Source organism: Coenobita brevimanus, chromosome 12 (assembly GCF_032717465.1).
Source record: "Coenobita brevimanus isolate Jiangsu-jjx chromosome 12, ASM3271746v2, whole genome shotgun sequence".
NCBI lineage: Eukaryota > Metazoa > Arthropoda > Malacostraca > Decapoda > Coenobitidae > Coenobita > Coenobita brevimanus.
This window is the reverse complement of record NC_136965.1, coordinates 6,516,000-6,529,491: the sequence shown is the minus strand read 5'-3', so window position 1 is coordinate 6,529,491 and position 13,492 is coordinate 6,516,000.

The following is a 13,492-nucleotide window of genomic DNA, read 5'->3' as shown; positions in this document are numbered from 1 at the left end:
CATCATCATCATCACCACCACAACCTCCATCGTCATCACTAACTCCTATCATCGTCACCACCACCAGCTATCCACAGTTCTGTATTATGGTAGGCACACAGCACCCGCCTGGCAAGAAACTCACTCCATTACTCTCCAACTCTCAAAATGCAAGTTACACCAGTACTTCATCCTTCATGCAAGAGGTCAACTCTGGAACTGTCTTCCTTAGTATGTTCTTTTACTTATGACCTCCAGTCTAATTTAAATGCAATAGGCTCTGACTAGACATCTCAAACTGAATGGTTCTTTAGCTCATAACATTGTTTTCTCATGGAAGGAACAATTATTTCAGACTTCTAGCCTGGTGATGGCCACTTCATAAACTGCCTAGATGCACTAACATTTCTCTGGGAAATACAATTTTTGTGCAATGAATGTCTGGTGGAGGTTCATTGAGGATATTTCTCTTTAGGTTTTGGACAGCTGTGGTGGCTATGTGTCTGTGCACTGTATACTGGCATGTTTGTAAAGTGCAGTACAATCTTGGATAAAAAGGGAGGGATGTTTCTGGCATTAGAGCAACAGATAAAACAAAGAGTACTTTTTGTGTGGATGGCAGGATGAGAACGTGTGTAATGGATGCAAGAGTATATAGAGGCTGGGGGAGTGGACTTTCTGACCACCACCAAGTGGTGGTCAGAATCAATGTCTGAAGGAAATAGAGAAATGAAAGGGAAGGACAGGAGGGAAAAGTTCATACAAGGAGGATGGAAAGGTTACAAGAGGATGGAAAAGGCATAATATAAGAGGGGGGTGGATGAGCGATTGGGTAAATATGGACTGGAGCAGATGGGAGATGTGGAAGGTGTTTGCAAGATATTCACAGAAGAAATCTGTGCAGCATGTGAGGTGGTGTACGGGGTGAAGAGAAGACAAAAGGGGTGCAGGGAACAGTATAGTGGAATGAAGTGGTGAGACAGGCTGTGGCGCAAAAGAAGAAAGCATATAGCGAGTGGATGAGAAACAGAGGCGTGGAACAAGTTGAGAAGCAGAAGAGAGAGTTATGTGTAAAGAGGAAGAGAGAGGTGAAAAGATTAGTAAGAGAGAGTAAGAAGAGAGTGGATGAGGAATTTGGAAGGAATTTGAGTGTAAAGTGGAGGGAATGTAAGAAAATGTTCTGGAAAGAGGTAAAGAGAGTTAGACAGGGTGCCAAAGAACTTAGTTCGGGAATGAATGATAAAAATGGTAGATTACTAGTGGAGAGGGGAGAAAAAGTGAGCAGATGGAGAGAATACTTTAAGGAATTGTTGAACATAAAGAATGAAAGTACTGCAAGTGTAAGTGGCTAGGGAATGGCTGGGAGATGGAGGGATGTGAGAAGAGAGGAAGAAACCAGTAGGATGGAAGTTGTGGTAGCAATGAAGAAAGTTAAAATGGGGAAAACCCCAAGGACTGATGGAGTGTGTGGTGAAATGCTGAAGTATGGGGGAGAGATAGTAGTAAAATGAATATGGAAGATGTGCAGATTGGCCTGGGAGGAAGGTAGAGTCCCAGAGGATTGGAAGTCAGGTATAATTATTCACCTGTACAAAGGAAAAGGGGAAAAAGAAGAACGTGGAAATCATAGTGGCATTTGTCTTCTTAGTATAATAGGAAAAGTATACAGTATGGTAGGATACTTATTGACAGAGTTAGGGAAATAACTGAGGAATTAGTTGGAAAAGAACAGGGAGGTTTTATGAAGGGAAGAGGATGTGTAGATCAGATATTCATTCTTAGATCTTTAGTGGAAAAGTTTCTAGAGAAGGGAAAGAAGTTGTATGCAGCTTTCATGGATTTGGAGAAAGCAAATGACAGGGTGGATAGACAAGGATTGTGGAAAGTATTAAGAATATGTGGAGCAGATGGGAAGTTGCTGAATGCCGTGAAGAGTATGTGTGAGGGTGCTAAGGCTGCAGTGCATGTGGATAGTGAACTGAGTGAATTTTTCTACTTGAAGGTTGGATTGAAACAGGGATGTGTCATGTCTCCATGGTTGTTCAATCTGTATGTGGATGGGGTTTTAAAAGAGAAACAAGGTAGGGCAGTGGCTGTTGGAGCAGCCCTAATGAGAGAGGGCAATGTTTGGATACTCCCTGTACTGTTGTTTGCAGATGATACTGTGTTGTTAAACAAAGATAAATGGGAGCTGCAAGGCTTGGTGAATAAGTTTGGGAGAGTGTGGAAGAAACGGAATCTTAAGGTGAATGTGGGGAAAAGTAAAGTTATGGTCTTCGAGAGAAGTGAAGTCAGCGAATGTAGAGTGAAGTTGGATGAGGAGGAAATGGAAAATGTGAGTGCATTTAAGTACTTGGGTAGTGTGATGAGTAAGGATGGAAATTTAAAGGGTGAAGTGCTTGAAAGGGTACAACAAGGAAGAAAGGTTGCTGGTTCCTTGAAAGCAATGATAAGAAACAGGGAACTGAGCATGGATGTGAAAAAGTTACTACATGACAGTACAGTATTGTGATACTAACTCTAACTTATGGAAGGGAAGCTTGAACCTTGCTGGGGGGACAGAAGTCAAGAGTGAGAGCAGTGGAAATGGGTTATTTAAGAGGAGCATGTGGAGTCACATAGAGAGACAGACTGACAAATGAGGAAGTGAAGAAGCGTTGTGGTGTGGATGTGACAGACAGCGTTAAGAGAAACACACTGAGGTGGTCTGGCCATGTGGAGAGGATGGAGAGTGAAAGACTTACGAGTGAGGTAGAGGGGGGGAGAGGAAGGGGGAGGCCAAGGATGAGATGGAGGGATGGAGTGGAGAGGTATATGAGAGAGGAGGGTGTAGGCTGGGGGGAGGGCAACGAAATGGCAGGGGACAGGGCGACATGGAGGTGATTTGTTTGGGCCACCCCTTACAGGATTAAGACGTCTGGCAATAAATAGAAAGAGATAGACTTTATTAGGAGACATTATATGGGTGAAGGAGAAATTTCACAAAGTTTATTTAGCATTTATTCTCATTAACTCTTTCTGCCAGAGGACATCTATTTCATTCTGTTCATGCCATCACCAGAAGGCTTAATTTAACTTTGGAATGATCATGAAGGGGTCAAGGTGGCACAAGAGGTTTCACTGCATCTCTTCATTAGTAATTTATTTTGTACATTACACCTTAACATTCTCTTCTGTTACTCATTTTGTGTTAATACTGAAACAGTCTGCATCAATAACACCCAAGAGGATACTGAGGTGTGATATGCAGAATAAACCAGTAGGAGTTGATACTAAATCTCCAAAACCAATTATAATACAACCCTATATCTTATTTCTGCTGTTTGATAGGTCTCCTTAACTGATTAAAATAATCTGGCAATTACACAAATGACAAAGAAGTGATGTCCATGGGCTGAACAATAAATCTAGATAGCCTACAGTATTTTATTAGAAGAATATATGAATGAGATAGTCATTAAATATAAGTACAGTACAGTACTTCACTTTTCAAAACAACAGATCCAGGTTGCTCTCTGTTTCATTATACAGTACTTAAACACTGACCTAGTTAATTTATCTATGGCAAGAGTTGATAATTACCGGGTATGTGTCACATGTGGAATAACATAAATAAAAGTAACGGTAATGGTAACAGCCAATTCCATATATTTTTTCTGAGGTTTTGGGACCCAAAGTCAGGCTGCCACTGACCAGTATTTTTAAGGGGAATTGACCAGCCTAATTCCCTTGATGGCACTCCAGGATAAAAAAAATTTCTTGTCACAACTTGGGAATTGAACTAATGGAAGGTTGTCACTCCAACTAGGGCATATTAGTGATACATCATCATCATTCAGACAACCTTTCCCACTCTACGGTGGGGTGAGGTACTGTAGGATTCAGAGAGTCAGAAGAAACTGGATGAATAAGACATACTACTGTACTAATAAAAGTTTGTCCAATTGAATGGGCCACACTCCCATTCACTCACCATTCATGCTTCTAGAATTCTAGCTCCACTGGAAGTTTAACCACTAGATTATAAGTGTATTTCCACTGTCTTTGCCCTACATTCTCACTGGTTAACCCCTTCACTCTAGTGATATATTTTATATTTTATTCTTTCTACCTTCAGATGATTTTGGACGGCTTAGGAGACACTTAACAAGCTGGAGAGGTTAGCTATTGCCTTCTCTAAGCTCTTCAGTCTGAGAGGTCATCTCTATGCAAATGCCTTTAGGTAGTAAGAAATTAATACTATACAAATAACAGGGTGGTCTGTAAATGGCACTCCACTAGAAACTCACATGGTGGTATCTTATGTGCTGTGGAGAGTGCTCAGTCTGCTGGTATGGGCATCAATGTGCCAGTAATTATTACATGATGCAAGACAGAAATTGATAATGCTGATTGAACTGTCCCTGAACACATGAGAAATTACCCGGTAGAGTGGTAGAGGAGTGTTATATGCTGACTATCCTGTATGTCATTGAAATGAAGGGGACAGAGACTCCTAATACCTCTCTGGTGATATATCTTGACTAATACATCTTGGTATTCTTTATGTGACAATACATCTTTAATATGAATACAGATTCCATAAATAACATACTGTACAAGCATATACAGTACTGGCCCTCTCACATTTGGGACAATTCCTGATAATGCCAAATTATATTATTCAGCCTTAGTGAATCAGAGGAGTCAAGGAGTGCTAATACTGTCAACATTACCCCTCTCATGGTCAGGAAAACTCTAATAACCTATTCCAGCTAATCCCAGACAGGTTTATTCCATTAAGTAAGGTGTCAGTACTATCACTGTTAACTGTCACATGGTCAGGACAACTCAGTTATTCTTTTCCACCTAATGCCAGATATTATTATTCAGCTGAGTAAGTCATAGGAGCCTGAGGTGCTAAGAAAGCCTCCTATGCTGATAAAAATGTGGACTCATGTGTCTAAGTGAGGTGACATGAACATAATCATCATCAACATCATCCAGACCTCTTTTCCCACCTATGGATGGGGTGAGGCATAAGCACAGGAATCATCATCATCATCACGATCATTATCATCATCCAGACCTCTTTTTTCCACCTAAAGATGGGATGAGGTAGGGTTCAGACAGCAAGAGAAATCTGACAGAAGGAGTATAATCAAAAGTTTCCCCAACTAACTGGGCCACAATCTTATTTACTGACCACTCATGACCCTGGAATCCTGACTCCACCTCACAGACATAAATATTCACACTTTCACATTTCATACTGCCTATAAGCCAGAGTCAGTCCAATAACTATCATTTCACAGGGATAAAACAGGGGTGCCAAACCCTTTAGCATACACTCCCCCACACAAAGATCTTCCAGTCAGCTTTCCTAGCCTCACTACACTTCATACCTCACTTCTACACACACTTTCATTTACTATATCTATCCACCTTCTTCCTGTTTACCATGCCTCTTCCCACTTTCAAATTCACTCAGAAATACCCTTTTCACCAGTCTGTTCACACGTATTCTCTAAACATGACCATACCATCTAAACACACACTATTCGGCTATGATGCCTACAGACTTCCCTACTCCATACTGTTCATGAATCACATTATACTCTATGCTATACACTTTTCACACTCCAGACCAATCAACAACCCTATTTCCACAGTTCTTATTCCTGATTTTTCATTTTTACATCACATCATAGTATCTATCTATCTATCTATTGCCAGACGCCTCAATCCCGTTTGGGGTGGCCACAAACAAATCGCTTCCAAGTCGCTTTGTCCCCTGCCATTTCACTCCCCTGCTCCCAGCTCACACCCCCCTCTCTCATATACCTCTCCACCCCATCCCTCCATCTCATCCTCAGCCTCCCCCTCCCTCTTTCCCCCTCCACCTCACTCACATACACTCTCTTCGTCAGTCTTTCACCCTCCATCCTCTCCACATGGCCAAACCACCTCAGTGTGTTCCTCATAACGCTTCCTATCACATCCACATCAACACCACAACGCTCCTTTATATCCTCATTCGTCAGCCTGTCCCTCCATGTGACTCCACAGGCTCCTCTTAAATAACTCATTTCCACTGCTCTCACTCTTGACTTGTGTCCTTCCAACAATGTCCAAGCTTCACTTCCGTACGTTAGAGTTGGTATCACAATACAGTACTGTCATGCAGTAACTTTTTCACTTCCATGCTCACTTCCCTGTTTCTTATCACTGCTTTCAAAGAACCAGCAACCTTTCTTCCCTGCTGTACCCTTTCAAGCACTTCACCCTCCAAACCTCCATCCTTACTCATCACACTACCCAAGTACAGTAATCACTCCAATATCCGACATAATAGAGCCATAGGTAGGTCCGGATATTGGTTCTGTCTGGATATTGGGCCCCAGCTTATGGACTTGTACTTATGGACCCTAACTCAGAGAAACACCTATACAACTCCCTCTGGACATGCATAGCACCTATTTAAGACCCAAATCACACCAATAAGGCAAATAAATGACTGAAATAAATGCAAAAGAAACATAAAATGAGGGTTTAGAAGTAGGTTCATACAATAATTAACATTTTGGTGACTGGCTCATGGACTGGTACTTATGGACCCTAACCTAGCCTAACTCAGAAAAACACCTTCCTACTGCACATGTATAGCTCCTAACACCCTATTCACACCAATAAAGGACATTAAAGGGTGAAATGAGGTAAGTATAGTATGGAAAAAAGTACAATATGAAACATTCTTATGTCCGGATAGTGGGGATGTTCGGATATTGGGCGTCCGGATATTAGAGTGATTACTGTACTTAAACGAGGATGAGATGGAGGGATGGGGTGGAGAGGTATATGAGAGAGGGGGGTGTGAGTTGGGAGCAGGGCAGTGAAATGGCGAGGGACAGGGCGACTTGGAGGCGATTTGTTTGTGGCCACCCCAAACGGGATTGAGGCGTCTGGCAATAGATAGATAGATAGACATTTTCCAATTCCTCACCGTCCAACCTCGCTGTACATTCACTGATTTCACCTCTCTCAAAGACCATCACTTTACTCTTCCCTACATTCACCTTTAGATTCCGTTTCTTACACATTCTCTCAAACTCATCCACCAAGCCTTGCAGCTCCCCTTCGTCTTCACTCAACAACACAGTATCATCTGCAAACAACAGTACAGGAAGTTTCCAAACACTATCCTCTCTCACCAGGGCCACTCCAACATCCACTACCCTACCTTGTACCTCTTTTATACAGTACATAATTTTCAGTACATAATTTTCCTGTCAAATCCAAGAGGTCTGTGCAAGAATATCAAGATATAGGCTCTTGTCTGCCTGACTAATATGACATAAACCAAAATCTCCATATGTATATGTCAATAATATATATATATATATATATATATATACACAGTACCCTCGCATCCAACACGCGTTAGTCCAGCACGATTCAGGTCCAGCACAGAGAGCAATTAATATTATTTAATATGATTTAATTACTGCAACACGAGTGTGTTAGCATAACATGCACAGAGCTCCGAGAAGTGGGCGAAATCCGTAGAGTTCACTGTAGCACGATCACCCCCGGTCCAACACGGTCATACTGGACATTCCCATGATGGTGATAGCCAATGAAAACTTCTGATCAAGTAGCCTTCCCCGCCCGCTATCGTGACGTGATCGTGATGCCGCCCAATTAAAAACGCATCTGGTGTCACGTGATGTTTTGTTTACATTTCTCCCGCCACAGTGCCACTCAGTCGTATAATTGCATTGGAAGGTGCTTTTTTCTTGCTGCATTTTCTGCCCTTGTTATTGCATTTTACCCTGGTCACGATGCCTAGGAAGCCTTCTGAGAACCCCAAGAAGCGTCGGCACCTCCCTCAGGCCACCAAGCTAGAAAGCATCGAGAGGAAGAAGAAAGGGGAGAGGAAAGTTGACACTGCCAAGGCCTACGACATGAATGAAGTCAACGTGATCATAATAAAAAACTAAGACAAGATCCTGGCAGCCGAAGGCTATCACACGGCACTTCATACCAGGTTTGCCGAGGATACAATGGTAAATCGGAACGGTAACATGGTAAAATTGCCGACGATACCACAGGCATTTGGAATTCATCTGGATGGATTCCTGTCGATACGACGGGCAAAACAGTGTGACCAAAACCCAGGCGACTCGACAGAGAATGTATCGTACTACAGCATTGAACATTTGGCCTGACACTGAATACATATTAATATTTTAGAATAAATATCAATCGTTTTGAAACCCTTCTCATCGGCGTGTGTACCAGTTTATAAACAAAGTTGCTTCTCCTTATTCTCTACCGAGTCAGCAACAGCGATCACTTTCCACAGTCACGAGACGGGGCTTTGGCAACAGTGTGAGAAGCATGCACTTTGCCGAGGATTACAGTGCTAGGACAGGCAGAAGCAGGACCTTCCATGGCTGTGGACGAAGATAGTGATTCTGAGTGTGATTTCGAAGGATATATGAGGGAGGTTGAGGAGGAGCAACAGCCATTACCCGCTAGTGACGCCAGCAGCCATCCTCTGGGGACCCAGTACGACTACCTACAGCCTTGGATACCACCTTCCATTCCCAGCAAGCCCACCAACACTATCCTAAAAGGTTAGTTATCATTCATAGCACAGTACCATTTATTATAATTACAATAGTACCAATATATGTATAGGTATATGGTAGGTATTTAGGGAGACTTTTCCGAGGGTTGCTGACATAATTCATTTTTCCCCATAAGCTCTATTGTTAGTCCAACACGTTTTTGGTCCAACACATGACCCATGCATGACAATATTACCGTGCTGGACGCGAGGGTACTGTATATAAATCATCATCATCATCATCAGCCATTTGAGTATCCAGTGCAGGACCGGCCTATCCCGACCGAAGTATGGACAATCCAGCCTATGTATCTCTACCAAGTGGCTTAGGCTGTCTGGTAGAGATTGTATGTAGAGTGGGAAGTGCTTGTAAGTGTAATTGTTCTGTTGGAATGGCTTTCAATGTGTGTGTAGTCTGTGAACCAAGTGTAATCGGCCCACGCAAGCTGACTGGGTGCAAGCATACTTTACAGTACACGACACTGGTTCAACCACAGCACCCCTTTTGTCCGCCAAAGCAGTATATGGCCGGAAGAATGCTCCCAAAATGTATCACCCTGACAGGGCATGAACCCTCATTCTTCAGTGTATGAAAACGCACACCTTACCACTGTACCACAGAGGCTCCATATATATATATTTATAAATATATATACAGTACATATATTCCATCATCATCCATCATCCAATCCTACATTGCCCCATGAGGAGCGTAGGAGCCCGGGGCTAGGCAGTTGGTCCCTACATTTAAGATGAGAGTGACCAGCCTCACTCATCCCTGAGTGGCATTACATGAGCAATCAACCCCAACCACCCCTTGGATATAAACCTTCACCAGCTCAATTCGATTGGAGCGCAATAATTACCCACTAAACCACCAGGTGCCAAAATTTGGTTATATGGTTACCACCCAGCATAGCAAATGGTTTCCTGGTGCACAGGAAACCATCTGGCCTGTCACCCAGTGTAGAGTCACCCACAGGCTGAAGGAAGTGGAAAGAATGAAGGAAAGAAAGACAGAAGAGGGAGTGTAAAGTCACCTGTAGGCAGAAGGACAAGGAAAAATGAAGGAAAGACAGACAGAAGAGAATGGAAGGAAAGAAGGATGGAGAGGAAAGGGCTGACACCCGAGAGCAGCACTACATCGAGTGAGTGGATGGTGAGTGCCCCCACCTACCACATTTTTTATATATATATATATATATATATATATATACTCAAATCTCAATTTAAGGAACTAAATGGGGAATCAACTTGTCCCTTACTCGAAAATGTTCATTGTTTTACCACATATAAAGACAATCTTATTATGAAATGCAATGATTGTTTCACTTATTTATATCTATCTATCTATCTATAGCCCGACGCCCTAATCCCGCAAAGGGTGGCCGCAGACAAAACGCCTCCAAGTCACTCTGTCACCCACCATTTGACTCCCCTCCCCCCAACTCACCCCCCCCTCCCTCATATACCTCTCAACTCCATCCCTCCACCTCATCCTCGGTCTACCCCTCCCTCTCCCTCCCTCCACCTCACCTACATACACCCTCTTAGTCAGTCTTTCATTCTCCATCCTCTCCACATGTCCAAACCACCTCAGTGTATTTCTCCTAATCTTTTCAACCACATCCACATCTACCCCACAACGTTCCTTCACTTCTTCATTCGTCAACCTGTCCCTCCATGTCACTCCACATGCTCCTCTCAAGTAACTCATTTCCACTGCTCTCACTCTTGACTTGTTATTTATATGATTATATTATTTTACAGGTACTGTATAAAAAAACATATTAATGTGTATAACCTAGACATTATGTATCATTTTTGAATGGTCTTGTCCGTTTGTCAGGTAGAACATGAAGTCCCTTAAATCCAAAATCCTAAATGCAAAAAAAAAAGCTGATGTGTGTTCACCCCTGCTTTAAATTTGCCACGTGGTGATGAACAGCTGTGTTTTTGTGCGTAGTAGAGTGCCCCCCTGCATCCTCCCCTCCCCAGTTCCTGCCTAACTACCGTCGTGACTAGACACTCATCGTCATGGCTGCCCCACATGCTCATTTTTGTGAATAAACAGTGAATAAACTGCAATACCTACACTGCTAGACAACATGGGAATTTACTGTGTTGTGCAGTGTTAAGAAATTAGAATTCAGAGTGCAAAGAATTAAGTGCAGAGTGAAAACTGGCGTGTTGCAACTGGCATGGTGCAGATAAGAACAGAATGTGTCGTGTTAAATTATAATTTACAGTAGAAAGGATTAAGTGCAGCACAACAATGGATTACTGTATAAGCTTCAAGAGCATTTTCACCGGTTAGAGCTTTAGAGGAGGTGGGTTAATCTTCATGACAGCCACGGACGGGTTGTAAGTACCCTGTACACTGCTAAATATTTTCCATACTCACTTCTGATTCCTCATTCTCTGGTTCCTTTTCATTTATTTCATGCTTTCTGTCCCTTATTTGGGTGAATAAGGTCTTAAATAGGTGCTGTGCATGTCCGGTAGGGAGTTATTTATGTTGTTTTCAAAGTTAGGTTGGGTTAGGGTCCCAAGTCCCAGACAAACCCAAGTCCTGGACAAGCCATTGGCTCTATTACATCGGATGTTGGAGGGATTGCTGTATGTGTGTGTGTGTGTGTATATATATATACATACAGGTATTCATCATCCACTCCTATGTTGCCCCATGAGAAGCATTGGAGCCCAGGGCTAGGCAAGTTGGTCCTGACATTTAAGATGAGAGTGACCAGCCTCACTCATCCCTCAGTGGCATTACATGAGCAATAAACCCCAACCACCCCTTGGATATAAACCTTCACAGGCTCAATCTAATTGGAGCTCCGTAATTACCCACTAAACATATGTATATAAAATTGTCTTGTCACATAAAATTAAAGGATGAGATTGCATTAAAAATAAATCAACGTGCACAACTATATGTATGCATGTATAAAACTGTCTTGCCACATCAAATTAAAGGATGAGATTTCACAGAAAAAAAAAATCACGTGTACAGTATATATTATCATCATGTCATGTCATGATAAGTTTAATAAAAATCTATAACCATAAGAAGACATAATAAATAATGGAGGTGTATACATACATATCTGAGAATTAAGTTTTTATGGAGAATACTAAATTTATTTTACAATCCTTATCCCCAACTACCTAAAGCTGTTTGAGGATATGAGTTTATTGACCCCTTCAGTACACAGCTTTAACACCTTCAATCCAGTGGTGTATTTCTTCCTTTATCTGAGCTACCAGGACAAGCTTATTCAGCTTAGGGGGGTTCTGTAGCAAAGTAATGAAGGCTATATGAAGCTATCCATGGAGTAACATCAAATGAGCCACGACTGATAAACCACGGAAATCGAGAATGTACAATGGATTTTTTTTTTTCTTATAATGTGTCCAATCTGGGCATAGGCTTCACAACCTGTTCTCAAGGCCCAGTAGTCTTCCTACATTCCATACACCTCCATATGTCACCACTTCGGCGCTAACACCCACTGTCCGTATTGAATACATGCTACGGCTGTCTCATACAGGGACTGGCGTACTGGTACAGTATTAGCAGGTATTTTTATGATGTGTCAGCTGGCCTTCTGGCAGATCAGTAAAGTTTGCTATAATGAAATTCAAATCCTTAACCTGTTCCCTGCCCCAGCCAGGATTCAAACCTGAGTCCATTAGGATTGCAGGCCACCTCCCCACCAACTCAGCCACCACCTCCCCCTAAGATTGCTCTCCCTCCCCTCTGAAGTCCCTCCATGGAGTATTGTCATAAAAATAATATAATGAGCCCCATGGAGGAAGCCCAAAGGCACCACGTGTCTAAAATTCATTATCATATCTCCCATTACCTCATATTCAAATTAGGATCAAACTGTTTGGTGGTATAAAGAATAAAAAGACAGTGTACTGAAGGCGTTAATATGATTCTTGTTACTACCCAGACATTTCTATTAAACTTTCAGGAGATCATGTTCCGGTGGGATTTATGAGTCCACCTTTAACTCCTCCAGCTCAAAGTTTTTCCCTAGCTGAATGAATCTGTGCCACTACCTGACAATTCTATTCAACCTGAGGGCAGATGTCTATACTCTGTTTACCTTAACTAGGCAAAAATTGTTATACTGTATCTTTAGCTTGAATGCTGAGCTTCAAGTGATCAATTCTATTCTGTAATACAACGCTAGTCACAAAACTGTGCTATGAAACTAAAGCCAAAGTATTATCTTATTCTCCATTGAGCTACATGAAATAAGCTGCAGGAAGATAAAAATCTTCCTGGTTAAAATGAATGAAAAAGAGAGAGGTTTGATAGATGCCATATCTAACCCCTCCAGTTCAAAATGTCTCCCTAAAGTGATATTTAATTTCTAAAGATACTACAAATAAATTAAAATAGGAGTACAAATAGTGAGGACGCTAAGAGCTCCTTAAGAACACAACAGCACGAGTTAATGTCTAAGTAAACATCTGGCACTACTTAAAAATTACCTAACATGTATAATTCTTAGGAGTCCTTTTTAATGATTCCTAGAAGGTTTTTGCACTAGCTTATACTATACAATATAAATACCCTTTTTTTATTTTTTTTGCATCCATCCATCCATCATCTAATCCTACATTGCCCCATGAGAAGCGTAGGAGCCCGGGGCTAGACAAGTTGATCCTAAGATGAGAATGACCAGCCTCACTCATCCCTAAGTGCCATTACGTGAGCAATAAACCCCAAACACCAATTGGATATTAACCTTCACTGGCTCAATCCGATTGGAGTGCCATAATTATCCACTAAACCACCAGGCTCCAAAATTTTGTTATATGGTTACCACCCAACGTAGTAAATGGTTTCTCACCATTAATTTACACACATACAAAAAAAAAAAA